Consider the following 18,464-nt stretch of genomic DNA (forward strand, 5'->3'; position numbering starts at 1 on the left):
AGTGTTCTTTCAAGTGATTATCAGAACTTACTGCTCATGGCAGTTGGTATTCCATGAGCACGTTAGATGAGAGACCTTGCCCCTTCTTCATCATCCGAAGCTTCATGGATTGTTGACTTGAGTACTACAAATCATCTTTCTCATGACTCAAGTAGGATTCCTTCTCCTGTTCCTTATTTTGGTTCTCTCTCTCGCATTGTGTTGAATGATGACTTTTCCATTTCATGCTACACACAGCATGCTACAGACACAGATACATAGATCATGATCTACACTACCACGTTTTAATAATGACACTGCTCACTTTGTTTTGCCCTTTTGATTGGATGTTGAAAACTAGTAATGCATGTGTTTCTTGATTATATTAATAACTGGTTAGTGTGTATTCTTTTCATACATCGCTCCAGTAATGCGTGTATCATTTGGTTTTACTTATCAACTTTTTCGTCTTGCAGGCACTTGGGGATAGAAAATGGATCAACCGATTTGGGGACTTTTAAGTTCCACTTGATGTAAAGGAATTGAAAAATGTAACGAGGGGAGCTCCAAAAAATCTTTTGACGTTGTTAATTGATGCAATAACATTATGTTATATATGGTTTGAATGCAAACCTCAATGTGGAATGCAAACCTGTAATTTGAATTAAGTGTATGTAGACAATTTTTCAGGAATGCAGACTTGAATTGGAAATGTAAATTGAATGTGGTGAATGTATACAGTAGGCGGGTAATTTTGTACCCATTTTTTTGGGATTTTCGAATTTTTTTAAAAAAATAAATAGCCATTGGTACGTGTATAGTACAGAAAACATCAGGGCTATGATTCCTTTATTTATAAACCAACTATTGAGGCAGTATTAATGGCCTCTGCATGTCCGTAATGCCATTTGTTATTGGTAAATGAAACCACCTACAGAGGCGGTCAGAACCGCCTCTATAGGAAAAGTACCTACTGTCTTGACCGCCTCTAAAGAAACACCGACGGCTGAGACACCGGCGGTTCCTAAACCGCCGCGTAACCACCGGTCTAATTTTTAGGGGCGGATTAGGTGATCTACTCTAGCATTTAAATGGAATCATATTTTGACATACTAAAGAAAGAGTCCAAAACTGGATAAAAAAATAGTTTGCCTTGCTATTCTTTCAGACGGGATTTGCTTGGCAAGTTCACGGAAATCCATTTCGGGGCTAGCCTTTGCACATGAGAACAACCACATGTTAATTTTTGGAAGATTATGTCTTATTCGTCTAAGGTGGTTGTGCTTACAAACCGAATTCCCCTTTACTTCACACGACACACTAACTCACAAGCTTCTAGGGTAAACGAGTTCACCGTACTGTCCCATACCAGCGCAACTAGTTCATACGCCATACCGAAAGCTCCAAATCCTTATGAATGATCATGCTATCTCATATAAGTACAACTAAAGCACATGTTGAACGAAGCATCTCTGGTACATATGAACTCGTCAATCTGTCCCAATCCGACATGACTAACTCACATGCTAAACCAGGCATCCCTGGTGCTCAAGAGTTTATCGTGCTATCCTTCTAGTTATTTGTCATTGATCTATTATCCGCACTTTAAATTACAAATCTTCGACTTTTACCAAAATTGTCTGCAAAATTCTCACATGTTGCTAATTAATTCATTCGTGTTCAAATAAATATTTCCAATTCAATTGTATCTGTTTCAAAATTCAAATCTTTTACTTTTCTATCAAGCCAATCTGCACATTCATATTGGGTCGCAATTCAATCCATTTGTAGTTTATACAAATTTCTCATTTCCACATTGATAGATCTGTGGTTATCTCCTTATCTCCTATTCTAACGACAGAAGATTTGCGCACAACTTATCTGTCTTCACGTGGTCTTACCATACATTGTATTTCTAAAATCTGACTCTAAAACAGTAAAAAATCTTAAGTGATTCCTACGCTTCTTCGAACCCACTTCAGAACTCCATGTTTTCCCAAAGATTAAGATTCGAGATCAAATCGTCTATAACATCCTTTTACTTCGACTCTGATGGCATAGAGGATCACAACTTACACGTCGGTTTTACTAAATTCATCCATTATCTTGTGTAGTATTAGCCAAATCATTATCTAACATTCTCTAACACTGGAATATCCTCTTCTCAAATAGTGAAACTGAAGTTTACACTAGCCTGAGATCAACAACTAAAGTAGAAGAAGAACAATGCCAAAACAAGATGTACTTCAATATATATGAGAGAAAAACAAAACTACAAGTAGACAAGGCTTCAGGAAGAAAGCTTTGAGAGGAAAGCTTCAAGACAGAACAAAATATGGGACTATCTTGCACACAAGAAAGCTTCGTTGAAGGTCTACACAAGAGAAGTTCAATGGAGGACTACACGAGAGCTTCAATGGAGGGCTAGCTAGATAGTGGAGAATATCTACAAAATGGAGTTATGAAATAGGCTTAGTCAAAAGGAAAGTAGAGAAGCAATGACATTGGAAAGTGATAGTGGGTATGGGAAAGTGTAGACTTTAATGCTTAGGGAAGTGGTGGGTTTAGAGTTTCAAGTGGAGTTTGAATTTGAAATAGGCGGGTAATGGGAAAAGATGGAGCAAACATGTGTGGCTCACACATGTGCAAGCTAGAGAAAAATGACCAACATGCCCATGGACATAAAAATACAAGTTTGTCCTCGCTACATCTCTCAAAATAAAAATAAAATAAAAGCTACCCAAAAAATACGCTTTAAAATTCAACATATAGATCAGAAATCAAATAACCAAAATAAAGGAAAACATTCTTTCCATTAAGATTTCAAGGTTTGTATACCTAAACTCAAAGATGAAATGCTTCATGGACAGTGACTTCTTACTGCATGGTAAACATAAGCTACTTTGATGGAATAAATGTCAGGTACCACGCAGTGCAATAATAGACTAAATGTGGGATGATTATTTCTCCATGTGTGATAAACATGTCATCTTTTAAAAGCCAGATGTCATGTCATTTGTAACAAACATGTCATTTTGCACAGAATGGAACTAAAAAAGATGTCACAGACCCATGTTCTTTAGAAGGCAGATTAAAATTTATTTGTTGAGTTTCATTTTTTTATTTCTGTAATTACCTCAAACATTGATGTAACTAAGAGTGTTAGAATAGGATTCACACACATGCATCTATTTTATGATTGTGTTCTTGTCTTTTTTAATATGTGAGTGGTAGGTATTCGTGCATCTGGTAGGTAGATATGGTATGCATGCTAATCTTTTTTTATCCATTTTTCTATCATTGAGGAATGCTAGTATAGCTTTGATATTAATTATTATTTTTCTATCAACCGGAGCCGACCCGAGTTGCACCCCTTACAAGAAACTCCTCATCAAGCCTCGGGAGTGAGAAAAAGAATGATAAAAAAAGTCACAGCTCTCCTCTTTCTCGAAAAACCCTAGCTCCTCTTCTTCCTCCCAACGACAACCCCCAACAGCAAGCCAATCTATCTCATTAAGAGTATACGAAGCCCCGAAATATATAACAGAGAAAAATAAATAATATTTTTAAAAAATGAAGTGAAAAGACCACCATTATTTTTGTTAGAAAGAAGATGTTTAGGGAGCTTTCAGTTTAACTTCCTTAAGCACGCGGGAAATATATACATATTTAGAGCTACACAGAGTTTGGCTAGAAAATTCTAATTACCAAATTGGGCTAAATAAACCTAGGTGAAATATATAACAGAGAAAAATAAATAATATTTTTAAAAAAATGAAGTGAAAAGACCACCATTATTTTTGTTATAAAGAAGACGTTTAGGGAGCTTTCAGTTTAACTTCCTTAAGCACACGTGAAATATATACATATTTAGAGCTACACAGAGTTTGCTCTGCCTAGAAAATTCTAATTACCAAATTGGACTAAATAAACCAAATAAGAGAAACCCAGGTGAAAATTTATTATCAAATTTTCATGAATGCGATCCCTTTCTTTCATGGTAGTTTATCCCACTTTTGATTGATCTGAACTGCCCACTTAATCCTTGGGTAGGCTCTCGTATGGATTCCATCCTAATAAGAAATAAATGTTATTTTAAATTAGGATTCCATTTTTTTGGTTTGGTTTTTGGGTCATAGGGTATCCAAAGCAAATAATGGTGCCGATCAATCCCAGGTAGACCCACTATGGTCTATTGGGAGCGTCCTTGTATTTACCACTTGATTTCAGCATCCAAATCCTTCACCAGATAAATTAAATTTTCTGTTCATGGGGAGGTTGACAAAATGAAAGGCTTAGATTTCATAACTAGGGTGATAAAAATGAATGGTCTAAATCATATTAATGTAACGTGGGCGGCGGGGCCAAATTATGCTTCCCAGCTTCTCCTCATATTAAGGCTTCTCATGGAATATGAATTAGGGCATTTTCCCACGGGAAATGATATCACCACTATCATATTTTGATGATCGCACACCTCACTTTATTAAAAAGTACGGTATGGCCCACACCCTGACCATAGGATGATCAAACCGTCTATTAGATGGACCACAACCTAAGTAAGTTGTGCCCCAAAAATCATTTCCATAGGTTGATCCAAACCCTCCGATCTGTAGAGGGACTAAATATTAGAGGGTTGATCCTAACCCTCTATAGATCGGAGGGTTAGGATCAACCTATGGAAATGATTTTTGGGGCACAACCTATTTAGGCTGTGGCCCATCTACTGGACAGTTTGGATTATCCTATGGTGTGGGCCGTACCGTATTTTTTTAATAAAGTGAGGAGTGCGATCATCAAAATACGGTAGTGGTGATATCATTTCCCTTTCCAACCAATCCTCATTCTTCCACCATAAAAGTCAGGAAGACCAAAATCCTAACCCTAGTTATGGTTTTTCTAATTGAAATCAGTACTTTTTGATGGGTGCTTGGGATTACATAATTGGATTCACTTGTTTTGACAACTGATGCAAGAACATGGTGAGGTCGGTTGGATTGGAACTGCATAACCGGTTTAGTTCACCCACTCTCTATTCACTCTTTTTATACGACACTTCTGTTTAGGGTTCCTAAGATTTTGGCAATGTTTTTTTTTTTTTATTCAACACCTTTGCTTAGGGTTCCTAAGATTTTGGTAATATTGCTAGTCATTTGATATTTCCATCACATCATTCAAAAAGATTTTGATATTTCCACCCTGGCCCTTGTCTTTGGAACCGTCCAATTCCTCACTTTATTTAGAATTTTAAATCAGCTAAGGTTTATGAACAAAGGTAGAAGGTATCAAAATAAGGGGGGTTGATAAAAATTGAGAGGCATGAGTAGTTATATGGAATCTGGTGTATCAAAATGCATAATGCAGGTCATAATGCGGCCAAAGCAAATGCTAGTCGATTCGGCACGACACGGTTGAGTACTTAGTTGACGCAATTGAGTTTTCTGGTGAGTCATAACTCGGGAGAATCAAAGGAGTTTTGATTGGTGTTGTAGGAAAAAATGCAGACTTGGACAAGAACACGGACAAGATAAAAGAGAGTCAACTTGGGGTATCCATTATAATGTGGAGGAGTTTTGAAATTGAGAAGCAAACTATTTAGGAAGTGAGAATTCAGAATAGTATTAGGATAAGGATTACCTTTGAAAATTAAAAATGGAAACTAATACCCACACTCCCTTGTTTTGACATGGCATTCCTTTATCAAGCAGTATTCTTATTGGCTGTTAATATGTTTTGTGAATCGGAACTGTCTTTAATAGCAAGTTAGAAAATAGGAGATTTTATATGGTGAGGGCCCGTGAAGTCCAGTATTATTCAAAATGTACAGCAGGATCTACTTCAGGATGATCTAAACCATTCATTTGTTGGGCCACAATGTCAATAGGCTATACCTCATAGATCATCTCCATTGGATGACCCTAACCCTCCCATCTATAAATGTTTCTATAATGTACAGTCTTTCTATAGACCGAAGGATTCGGGTCATCCATTGGAGATGATCTATGAGCTGCAGCGTATTTATATTGAGGCCCAACAAATGAACGATTTAGATCATCCTATGAAGTGGGACTCACTGTACATTTGAAGAAATACAGGATTTCACGTGCACACAGCATTTAAATACTCTAGAAAATAGACCCGACGGATAGTCGTTGTCATGATCAATGGTAAAAATAGTTCTTTGGGTCCAAGATGGGATTTATTATTGTTGATAATTTGCATTCAAGGCCAAGCCAACGGTTAGGATTACTTGATGAATTCAAGCAACGGACACCTTCACTGTAGAGAAGGTGGGACCTGTCACTAGGGTAGCCCGTATTTTTTATTTATCATATATGTTACACCCAATTTCAAGGGAAAAAAGTTAAATTAAGTCATAACCTTCTCATCTAATTGATTTTGCTATCAGATTACAGATTTCGATGATCAAGGTTAATGGATTACACCAATCTCCATTCGATTTAAACCAAAAGCGGATTAAACATTTTTCAAATAATTCAGAAGTACATACACAGAGGATTTATGTATAATCTATTAGACAGTATAGGTATGAGATTTTATAGGGCCATATTAATCTCCCGTTAGGATCTCCCTCTACATATCGGATGGTTAGGATCATAGGGATGATTCCCTAGGTACAACGTATTTATGTTGTGGCCAACAAATGATGAAATGAATGGTTTGGTTTGGATCATCCTATGAAGTGAGCCTTGTGTACATAAAAAACATTGTTATTGGGCAATTATTTAAACTGCTGTCAAAGGATATTACAAATCCCAGAAAGGTCTCAGAAGACAATAATGAAAAGCCAAGTCGAGTTTGTGTAATTAACAAAACATTGTAGTGCTGATATCATTAGCCATTCTATTCTCTTTTGAAAGGTTATAAATAGCATTAGATTCATTCAATTGCTAGTTTTTGCTTGCACTCTTCTTGGAATAACTGCGGTTTAAGAAATACATATTCTTTCCTTTCTTCTCCCTTCATCTCTCAATCCTCCTTTCATTTCTTAATCTCTTTCCTTTTCTTTTTCTTTTTTTGTGGATTATGCAGAAACAGGAGAGTGGCAGAGATTGCTAGAAAACAGATTCAAATTTGATTAATCTAAAAAACCCACAACAATCCAATGACTTTTGAAGAAGGTAAGCTTGTTTTGATGCAAAAAAAAAATCGATTCTATTAGTATTTGATGGGTTTCTATCATTGAAGTGACTAAAACTGAATCATTTATGCAGAAACAGGGAAAACCCAGAAAAACCCAGAAACAGAATAAAAAAATATTTCAATTTCTGATGATATTGATAGAGCCGTGATATTTGTGGGGTTTAGCCGGCCCTCATGCACATATCAGATATCTCGCCACGAAGTGTTTTAGAAATACCAATTTTTGGTGTTGATTCTGATAACAGTAGCAGTAATAGAAGCAGTTCTTCGGAGGATAAATCATTGGTTGTCAACGAATCTTTGAATTGGGAGCCTCACGGTTTGCAATGGAAGAATCTGATGAGTGTTTTCAAGAAGAAATCTATGAGAACGAGAAGGAATTTAAGTAGAAAATTGGAAGGGAGTGAGTTTGTTTACAAATTGGAGGAGTTTTGGTTATGAGGAGCTTGCTGTTCCTACTGATAATTTCAGCTCTGGTAAGTGAAATTTTGTAGCTTTCTCTGCTTCTCTGTTCTTTGTTCTTTCCATTGTTTTCCCTTCTTTACAAAAAAAAAAATTCAAACAGTTTAGGGGTGGAGGTACAAAAACTGGGGGAGGGTTATGGCTCTTCTTTTAGTGTGAAGTTACTATAATGCCCTTAAATTATTGGAAATCATCTAAACCTTCCAACTCAAACGCTATTCCTAAGGATAGATGGATTAAGGACACAAAAGTAAGCTAAATTAGTAAAGACTAAAGAGGCAGTCTTAGATTAATAGCTACTAAACTTTATGGTTTAAGTGGCCATCATTTATGCAGAAACTTAGTTCAAACTTAGTTGTATGATTGAGTGATCACATATGGTGGTCCCTAATATGGATGTGCCGTGATACAAAAATCACATTAATTGGATGGCTAGGATTGTCTACTCGGCGAGTTTGTTGTATTACTGTAACATAATGGGTGCAACTTCGGCAGGGCTCAACTCGAACTCAATGGATTTAACCTGATTTTGGCTCAGGTTGGATTTGCATTTCCCCGGATTGTGTTGTGTTAGGGTTGGGAAAGGCCCACCCGATTTAATTTCAGGTCCGGCGAGGGTTGGGGCTTAGGTAACCCTACCTGCCCGAACCGGTCTCCTTGTGCCCTGTTTGTTTAAGATTACAACAACCGATTGTAAATCCAAAACCAAATATTGGACTCAAATTTCCAACAATTGGCTTTGGACTCACAATCGGTCATCATAATCTTAAAGGAACACGGCCTTGATTTGGAATATCACGTTAGATGGGTTAGGTAAGGTTGAGAGATTTAAAGGTGACTTTGGTTAGGGTTGACCTTCCTCGACCTAAGGCTAAGTTTAGGTTCTTTTAGGGTTGAACACTTTGAACCCAATCCAATTTACAGCTATTTGTTCCAAATACTTTTTTTTGGGGGTCATTTCGGAAGAAGATTAAAGTAGATGGGCCATGTAAATGACCTTTAAATAGGCTTTATAAAGGAACTTACCCCCTGTTTTTCAAAATAGATGTTGGGAAAGTTGCCTTATTTCCCACCCGCGGTGGTTGCTTGGGTGGGAAGGCAAAGGCAAAAATAGAAATTTCTATTTTTAGCTTTTGGGGAAAACTAAACTATAAAAAGACAAGTGTTGTTCTCTTGGGTTGCGGCGAAACAAGACGTCTTTGGTGTGTCGTTTGCCAAAGGAGAGAGAAGAAAGAGAGAGAGAAAGGGAGAAGAGGTTTTTCATCTCGGGGTTTTCTCATGAGTTCTTTTTCGGGTTTATCTCTCGGGTTATCTCTTGTGTCCGGTCTTGGGTTTGGAGATAAAGGAAAGGGTTGCGGGTTTGTGGGTTTGAGATTAATCCATTGTAATCCTTGCATATTGTTTTCTCATAGTGGAAGATTATGTTTCTCGCTCGTGGAGTAGGCTCGGCCGAACCACATAAAATCTTGGTGTTCATCTTGTGGCTTGTTTATTACTTTTATCTTTTCCGTTTAATTTGTGCACGATCTGATTGGATTGACCGTCGGATTTTCACAACAAGTGGTATCAAAGCTCAGGTGGAGCGATCGTCGAGGCCGGTGGAGTGATTCTGGGTGTTGTGGTTGGATCGCGGTTAGAGCGATTTTTTGGGGTAGAAAGATTGTCCAAGAAAGATTCTTGTTCGAGGTGGAGCGCTACACCAAGAAGTGCAAAGTACTCTGAGATGGCGGTAAAATCAAGTTCTACTCAGTTCAACATCAACAGATTTGACAGAAAGGGCGGTTTCACCCTATGAAAGATGAGGGTGAAGGGCATCCTAGTTCAATAGGGCTTGGCTAAGGTGTTGAAGGGAAAGGATGGCAAGCGTGAGAGGATGATGGTACCTGTGTTGGCCAAGATGGATCGAGATCCCTCTCCAAGGTTGACTAGGTGAGTCAACGGGTTGGCAACTACACATGTGAATTGGCCGTGTTGATCGAATCAGGATGAGTCAGAACCAAGGTGATTCGGGGTGTGTAGCTTGTACTTCGGAAGGCCAACGGTGGTTTGCTGCGATAGCGGACCGATGGCGACATCAACAGAAAATCTTCAGGTGCTGGGAAATAAACCAAGTGGAGATTGTTAGGAAAGTTGCCTTATTTCCCACCCACGGTGGTTGCTTGGGTGGGAAGGCAAAGGAAAAAATAGAAATTTCAATTTTTTAGCTTTTGAGGAAAACTAAACTATAAAAAGAGAAGTGTTGTTCTCTTGGGTTGCTGCGAAACAAGACGTCTTTGGTGTGTCGTCTGCCAAAGGAGAGAGAAGAGAAAGGGATAAGAGGTTTTTCATCTCGGGGTTTTCTCTTGGGTTCTTTTTCGGGTTTATCTCTCGGGTTATCTCTTGTGTATGGTCTTGGGTTTGAGAAGCAAGGAAAGGGTTGCGGGTTTGTGGGTTTGAGATTAATCCATTGTAATCCTTGTATATTGTTTTCTCATAGTGGAAGATCGTGTTTCTCACCTGTGAAGTAGGCTTGGCCGAACCACGTAAAATCTTGGTGTTCATCTTGTGGCTTGTTTATTACTTTTATCTTTTCTGTTTAATTTGTGCACGATCGGATTGGATTGCCAGGCGGATTTTCTCAACAATAGACTGTACATCCCACACCATATGATGATCCAAACCGCCCATTTGAAGGGCCACGACGTAAATAGGCTACCCCAAAATTCATCTCCATTGGATGATCCCAACTATCCAATCTATTGAAGTTTCCATAATGTGATTCCATCTTTAGATCAGAGGGTTAGAATCATCCTATGGAAATGATTTTTGGGGCACAACCTATTTACGTTGTGGCCCTTCAAATGGGCGGTTTGGATCATCCTATGGTGTGGGCTATACAGTCTATTTTGAAAAATACGGGGTGATAGAAGGGGGTGAATTTATCATTGCCCTTTTTAATATTACTGTTAACACCAATGGCTCCACATTCCTCGGGTTTTTCGTTATTTCAATGAAGGTCTGGGGTAATTGTTGGAGAAGATTATATTAATGTAGTGGGCCAACAATTGTGGACCCCTCCAGAAAATCGGGTTCACATACGGTATCTTCTGGTAAACTAGTTTGACTGATGTTAAAGTTAGCGGCTCAAACGCCGTGAATCGCTGACTGCAACAAGTTAGTTTTAAGATGGCATTTCGCAGTTTATACACACTGTTCGAACACTATGGATCTTGTAATCAACCGTGGTCAGAGTACGGGTGCAATTCGGGTCGGGTTCAACCCGAAGAAAAAAAAAAAAGAAGTTGGGTTGGGTTGAGTTTGGATCGTGGTTAGGTTCGAGTTGAGTTTTCCCAACCCGGATTAGGTTGAGGGTTTCGGCAACCTGATCTGAGTTCAGCCCGACATTTTTTATGAATTTTTTTTCTAAGCTTAAATATTCGGGTTGGGTTGAACTCAGGTTGGGTTGAACTCGGGTCGGGTCGGGTTGGGGTTGGAAAAAAGGGTTCCTCAGGTTGGGTTGAACCTTGTCGGGTAGGAAATCAGGTCAGGTCGGGTTCAGGTTGGAAAAAAGGATTCTTGGGGTCAGGTCGGGTTGGCCTCAGCCGGACGCAACCCGACCCGTGTTGCACCCTTAGGTCAGAGAAATAGAATTTTCTTGTGTCCTTTTTGACAGGAACCTTATAGTTTGGAGGATTTTATGAGAACTACATGAAATTCTGAAATTTTTCTTCAAGCGTTCCCATTTGTGGATGTGGTGGGACCCATCTCTTGGGTTTAGATGTACTCTTATGGAGTACTAAACCTTTTATTCATAATTAGGGATTTGCTAGGCCATTTCGTGACTAAGTGGACAAAATCTGCTGAAAAGTGAACCCGTGTGGCTGTTCTCTGATCAAAAGTCAGCCGTGAAATGGCTTTTGGCGGAATTGCCTAGCAAATCCCTCATAATTATTTAAGGTTTATATGCACTCTTTTTATAATAATATTTTTCATTTTTTAAATTACTTTTTTGAATGGTTGTTTTTTGCTTTTTGACCATTGTGATAGCATTTAGCTGCTTATTAAAAGAAGTAAAAGTTTTAAAGAAGAATGCTATTTGGCATGCATCATTTCCTCATTTAAAAGGAAAAACCAAAAAGGTAATAGAGATTAAAGTGGAGCTAGTATTACACCTACAATTTTGTTCACATGCTCTTTATTTTAAACGTCTAGGGTGCCTTTGGGTTGCCCGGAATCAGGAGATGGAATTGGGATCCAATTCCAGTTCTGCCGATTCTTGTATTAGGTTAAGAAAAAAAGAGCGGAATCAGAGGGCAGAATTAACACCACGGGGATTTAGAGGGCGGAAAATTGCTTGAATCTATTTCCCACCCCCAAGTGGTGTTATTCTGATTCTGTCGGGGTCAAAATGGATTTTTTTATTATAATTTTTTAAATTAAAATTTTATTTTTATTTTTTTTCTTATTCCATTTGAGGGAGAATTAGAATAGGGATTATATGATGTCAATTCTGATTCCTGATTCTGGCCATCCAAAGGCAACTAAGGTTAAGTTTGGATTGCTGGAATCATGAATCAAAATTGACATCCTATTCCGATTTCCCCCATTCATTTTGACCAGATTGGAATACCACCTCTTGCTGCGGAAAACAGATCCTCGCTTTCGTCTTCATAAAATTTGCCCAGGTGTCATTTTTTCCCCTTGATTCTATTCATGTTTTGAACCAAACATTGGAATTGGGCGGAATGGCAATAGTGTTAGTTATATATATTTTGTTTCACTTCATACCAAAACAAGGGAAAAGAACTGGGTTCTATTCTGTTTCATTCGGCGTTTCGTTCCATTTTGGCTTGTTTCTGCCGAAACAGCCTGTTTCGTTCTGTTTCATCCGAAATATGGTGACGAAACACATACCTTTTTTTTTTTTTTAATACAAATGCCTTCTAGTGGTTCCGTTTGTACAATTTTGCCCTTATTTTTTAGCCGTTTTTACGTATTGTGATTAGTCTAATATTTTAGGTAATAAAATGTGCTTTTAAATATTTAGTTCAGAAAAAAAAAATTTCTTATATTTTTAGCATTTTTTTAATTTTTATATATTTTTTAATTTTTTAACTATTATTTTTTCCTGTTGTCGTAGCGTCTTTTCCCAAACGAAATGCTGAAACAACAAATCGTTCAGTTCCACTAGCCAAAACGAAACAACGAACGAAGCAGAATATACAACTAAACAGTAGCTAGCCATTTATTTGCATATAATCTTTTTTTTAAATGGTTTATTTGCATATAATCTTTTTTTTTTTTTGAAATGGTTTATTTGCATATAATCTTACATGCAAATGATTCTAAAGTTAAATTTTTTTTTTTTGAAAATAATGATTATAGTAGTTATAGAAATAATATAGTTAATGGCTTCAAAAGAGGTCTTAATGTCCCCCAATTCACAATTAAGATTAAGTTAAAATAATCTTATTTGCAAATAAAAACCAATTTCGCTCGCATACAAGGAAACCCAAGAAGCCCTTAATCTTTGTTCTAATTTGAATAAAAACTATGGGTTTAAACTCCTCTCTCTCTCTCTCTAAATTGAAGTAATATTTCAGTAATTTGTTCTTTCTCCTAAACTTGCAGAAATGTTGATTAGAAAGGGTGGCCATGCAGAAGTTTACAAAGGGTGTCTGCCAAATGGGCAACTTGTGGCAGTGAAGAGGCTAACCAAGAGAGACAAGATAGAGGATGAGAGAGTTGGAGACTTTCTGTCTGAGCTTGGAATAATTGCTCACATAAATCATCCAAATGCAGCTCGTTTACTTGGTTTTGGTTTGGAAGGAGGATTGTTCTTAGTTCTTGAGTTCTCCTCACATGGAAGTCTAGCTTCTATTCTCCATGGTAATTCTTGTGTAGATCCATTTTTTTTTTAAAAAAAACTAAGGTTTATTGATGCTATGTGTGGACTATACACTGAAGCTTGGTATATAACCATACTACCAACAGTCTGGCCTATCATGGCTTGATTAAAAAATGTTCTTAAATCTCCAATCAATAGCTTTCTTGGGTCTCCTAAAATTCCCATTGGTAGGATCACTCTGCTTTCATTTGAGAGGTGGACAGGATTGAATGAATAGGCATGTTGTGTGTATACACCAAGTTTCAGTGTATCTATACTCTATACATAAAAGTGGGGCAGGTTATTTAAAACCTTATAAATGTAAATTTCTCCATAGCTATTTAATACTTAATAAAATTAAATTTCTTGAAAGATGAAACTACAACTATATTTAATTATTCGGTAATTTAAGTTACTAATGAAAATTGATTTAAATCTGTTCTGAATCCTTAGACCAGATCTGCAATGTTTATGGATTTCAAAAAAATAAAATAAAATTGTTGGTTTTTACCTGTTAATAGTATAAGTGCACTGATTCACCTAGAATTTAACTACAGTAAAATACTGTAATTAAAATGATGGTAACTTTAGAAAGTTCTATTTAATGAAAAATTATGTAACATGAACTCTGAAACCTGGACTTAGCTTTTGATGGCATATAATGCTAATATATCTATATAACTATGAACCTCTAACATATTTCTTACAAAAGATTATGAACCTCATGTATTATTTCATCTGTAGAGCTTTTTTAACAATATTTCCTAGGGGTGTCAACGGATCCACTTCGGGTCGGATCCACCTATGTCACAGTCACGATCCATTCAAATTCGTTATCGGTCGGGTTGGAGTCGGATTGTTCTTCTGATCCTACTTTCCACATCATGATCACGATCCATTTTAATTCGGACAGTCCATCGGAGTGTCGTATTATGTTCCACTAAGCTAAGTAAACAATTAATTTTTTAAAAAAAAGATAGAATGGTAGTCCACTATTAGTGTCTTTATGCATTTTCTTCAATTAAATTAAAAATTTATTTCTGTTTAATCTATATGTATAATAATGCTTGTAAACAATAAAACTAATCAAAATTACATACACAAATATAATGTATAACTATTATCAAAGAATATGATGCATAAAGAACAAAACCCCTCCTCTTTTCCTTCGTGAAAGTATGAAATGAAACGACTGAAATGAGTGAAATCACATTCCCATCCGATTCATTAAGTGATAAGAGAGGTTTTGACCAAAATACCCTTCATAGAAGGGTTAGCATTAACAAAATTTGGAGGGTATTTTTGTAAACCATTTCGGATCGTGACTATCCAATGGGTATCTGTGGCGTGCCCATGCACAATCCAAAAATTTTCGGATCCCAGATTTGATGATCCGAAATATGCCCCCCATAGATCCTATTCATATGTTTAGATCCCGTTCATTAACGTTCGGATTCGGACGATCCATCGGACCGTCTGGATCCATTGACACCCCTAATATTTCCTTGCAAAATGATATATGCACTCCCTTGTTTTAATAATAACACTCCATATTGTTAGTGTATTTTTAAAATTAAATAGTTCTTGAAACTGTTTTACAAAGAAAAGCACCTTAGTTTTGTAAAAGCGATTGCTTTTAAGAAAGAGAGTGAAGTAGCTTTAGAAAGATAGTCCCACATCCGTTAGGCAAAAAAGTTGAAGAGAGATTTATATAGCTTTTCCCACTTCTCTCTATTGCTTTAATCCACAATGGGTTTTAGCCATTGGGTGGACCTGCGGGTCGGTGCAATGCACACGCGTGGCGTGGGCAATGGGCTGTAGGGCTCTATAGTGGCGCACTTTGCACAACGCATCGCAAGGAGCAAGCTCGGGCGAGTGCGATCCGAATCGTCAGATCCTGTGTAACGGCTAGTGGTGATCGGGTGAGATGATGACAGTTGGATTGCGTCCCATCTTCCCAACAATCATGAGCCCAAAGGGTGCGACCCACATTGTGGATGATCGATCTAGAGGTTATGGGGTTGAAGGTTTTACATAAACCAATAGTCACTCCTGGATCGATCTGGACCGTAGAGTCACTGATAGGCGCGATCTAACGACCAGAATCGAACCCGCCGGTGGATTGGGTCCCATCTTCCCAACAATCATGAGCCTAAAAGGTGCTACCCACACCGTGGATGATCAATCTAGCTGCTATGGGGTTGGAGGGAGGTTTTACACAAACCAACAGTCACTCCAAGATCGATCTGGACTGTAAAGTCGCGGATGGGCACGATCTAACAACCAGAATTGAACCCACTCTGAATAGGTGCTCTATACAGGGACAGGATCGATCTAGACCGTAGAATCGCGGATGAGCACGATCTAACGGCCAGAATCAAACCCGCTCTAAATAGGTGCTCTGTAACGGTGCAAATCAAACAGAAAGGGTGCTAGAAACCAAATTTCAGAAGCAAATTACTCTCTTGAAAGCCTTTCAAACCACTGTATACTAGGTGCTCTGTAAGGGTGCAAATCAAATAGAAAGGGTGCCAGAAACCAAATTTTCAAAGCAAATTACTGCAAATTACTCTCTTAAAAGCCTTTCAAACCACTGTATACTAGGTGCTCTGTAAGGGTGCAAATCAGACAGAAAGGGTGCCGGAAATTGGAACTAAATTTCAGAAGCAAATTAATCTGTTGAAAGCCTCTCAAACCACTGTATACTAGGTGCTCTGTTAGGGTGATCAAACAGAAAGGGTGCCAGAAACTGGAAACAAATTTCCGAAGCAAATTACTCTCTTGAAAGCCTTTCAAACCACTGTATACTTTCTTCAAAAAGAAAACTTCCTTCCAAAGGTGGTTCTTAGGTTTGATTCATGTATACTGCTTTCTGCAGAAACAGTAACTTGTATCTCAAATACTTGTTCCTTCCAAATGTGGTTCTTGGGTTTGTTTCCGCTTAGTGCAAAGTGTCAACAACCATTTTGGTGTAGATTACACCGGGCTTCATTGTATCTGAGAGGCAAATTCGTGTACCCCTTGCTCACTTACTAGTGGGGGCGAATATCGTCTTAAGGAAGGCGACATCGCACCTTGAAGCATCTCCTTTCTGGTTCTATTTCCCACGATCTCCACTATATATTTTCCAACACATATTACATATATTCTTTTGAATGGACGGAGTATCAGTGTTCAATTCCAATATTACATGATTCTTTGCAATACTTCTAGATATTGTTTATCTTTTTTTTCTTCTAAATACTACTCCCAAAACTTTGCAATTATCACATGTTTTGAGTTTAATTTATTCATAATAAAAGTAAGTCTTTGCAATTATCACCATTTAGGGCAGGACAAATCCTTTTTTTCCCATAATAATACCAAGTCTTTTTTATAGAAGTAAAATATTATATTTATTTTTACTTACTAAATTTTCTTACTATTACTAGTCATAGCCATTTTATTATGTAAAAAAATAAAATTTAAGAATTGATTAAAAGGTTTTGACAAATCCATGTATATTTCTTTTTGAGGTTTACCGAATCCGACACTTGATATTGGTCTTGAATACTGACAATCATATCGTATTGATGCAATATAGTGGGATTCCTCTCTATACTTTACAATTTTCTAATGAGCTATTGAAAAGGTGTTAGAATTTCCAAAGAACTATAAGGGCCCATTTGGATACCCCTTGAATTTGGATTTGGGTATGAATTTGGAATTGTAAATGCAAATCTCACGTTTGGCTAGGCTTTTTGTTGCCTGAATTTGGATTTGAGCCAAATCCAAGGTAATTCCAAAATTTTGAGGTTAGTGTAAAAATATTGATTTATAAATTCCTATTGAAACTAGAAATTTGTAAATCTAAATTGGGCCGAATTCAACATCGTGACGCTATCTCTCATCTCTCGAACCACATCTTCGTTTACCCAAAAAAAAAACCCTAGCTCCTCCGAGACTCAAAACCCTAGTTCCTCCAAGTTTCAAAACCCTAGGTCCTCATCTTCAAGACTCTATCTCTCGAACCTATTCTCGTTTTCGAAATAAAAACCCTAACTCCTCCAAGTCTCAAAACCCTAGCTCCCCATCTTCCCCATCCACAAAATCATGTTCTAAAATCTCAGAAACTCTAGCGATCGATTTGTGTGTCTCCCTCTCTGGAAGAAGAAGAAGAAGAAGAAGAAGAAGAAGATTAACAGGTTTGATTTGTTTCTTTTTCTCTTTATTTTCTTGTTCTGATTTATCTCTGCAGTTTCGGATTTTTCATGCTTGAGATATCATCAGAAACTCTAACTCTCTCTCTCTCTCTCTTGCTCTAATGGTTGTGTGATTTTTTCAGTTTTTTCCTGAAAAGAAGAAGAAAAAGAAGAAGAAGATTAACAGGTTTGATTTGTTTCTTTTTCTCTTTATTTTCTTATTCTGATTTATCTTTGCAGTTTTGGATTTTTCATGCTTGAGATATCATCAGAAACCCTAACGATCTCTCTCTCTCTTGCTCTAATCGCTGTGAGATTTTTCCAGTTTTTTCCTGAAATTAATTTTAGGCCATGTTTGGATTGCTGGAATTTTTTCTAGTTATGATCTCTGTATGCTGATTAAGGTAAGGTTGTACTAGGAAAATGAAATTTCCATCTCCTTTCTCAGCACTCCAACCCATTTTGTTTGTCTTTTCCCAAGGCCCTGTTTGGATTGCAAGAAAAACATTTCTTAGGATTTTTTTCCCTTTCCATGGCTTAGAGGACAAGATTTGATTCCAGTTAATTTAGAGGGATGTTTTCATAAATTAATGGTCTCACTAAGTAAAACTGAGTAGGGTTGGTCCAATAATCTTTCTGGATGCATTCAAAACCCTTGTTTTGTTTTATTAATCAACAGTTGATTACTCTCTTACCTTTCCTCCACCTGATTGCAAGTAGTCCTCTGCATCCTTTTAATATGCTCTAATCATATAGGAGTTTCAGGCAGAGTTAAAATTATCATTAGAGGGTCTAGTCAAATGTTTCATTTT

At 37.3% G+C, this 18,464-nt stretch overlaps 1 protein-coding gene and 1 long non-coding RNA gene across 3 annotated transcripts in view; both read left to right on the forward strand.

Annotated features, from left to right (window-relative positions):
- Positions 1-744, forward strand: part of LOC143851492 (uncharacterized) — a 59,055-nt gene extending 58,311 nt beyond the window's left edge. For both annotated transcript variants that reach the window (XR_013236359.1, XR_013236358.1), the window contains one exon: positions 456-744. This is a non-coding gene — a long non-coding RNA (uncharacterized LOC143851492). The remainder of the gene's footprint in view (positions 1-455) is intronic.
- Positions 1-18,464, forward strand: part of LOC143850537 (receptor-like cytosolic serine/threonine-protein kinase RBK1) — a 115,294-nt gene that overhangs the window by 95,546 nt on the left and 1,284 nt on the right. The gene's annotated exons all lie outside the window — the stretch shown is intronic.

The sequence above is a fragment of the Tasmannia lanceolata genome, unplaced genomic scaffold (genome assembly GCF_043159265.1).
Source record: "Tasmannia lanceolata isolate RefF3 unplaced genomic scaffold, GAP_Taslan_0.1 ptg000018l, whole genome shotgun sequence".
NCBI lineage: Eukaryota > Viridiplantae > Streptophyta > Magnoliopsida > Canellales > Winteraceae > Tasmannia > Tasmannia lanceolata.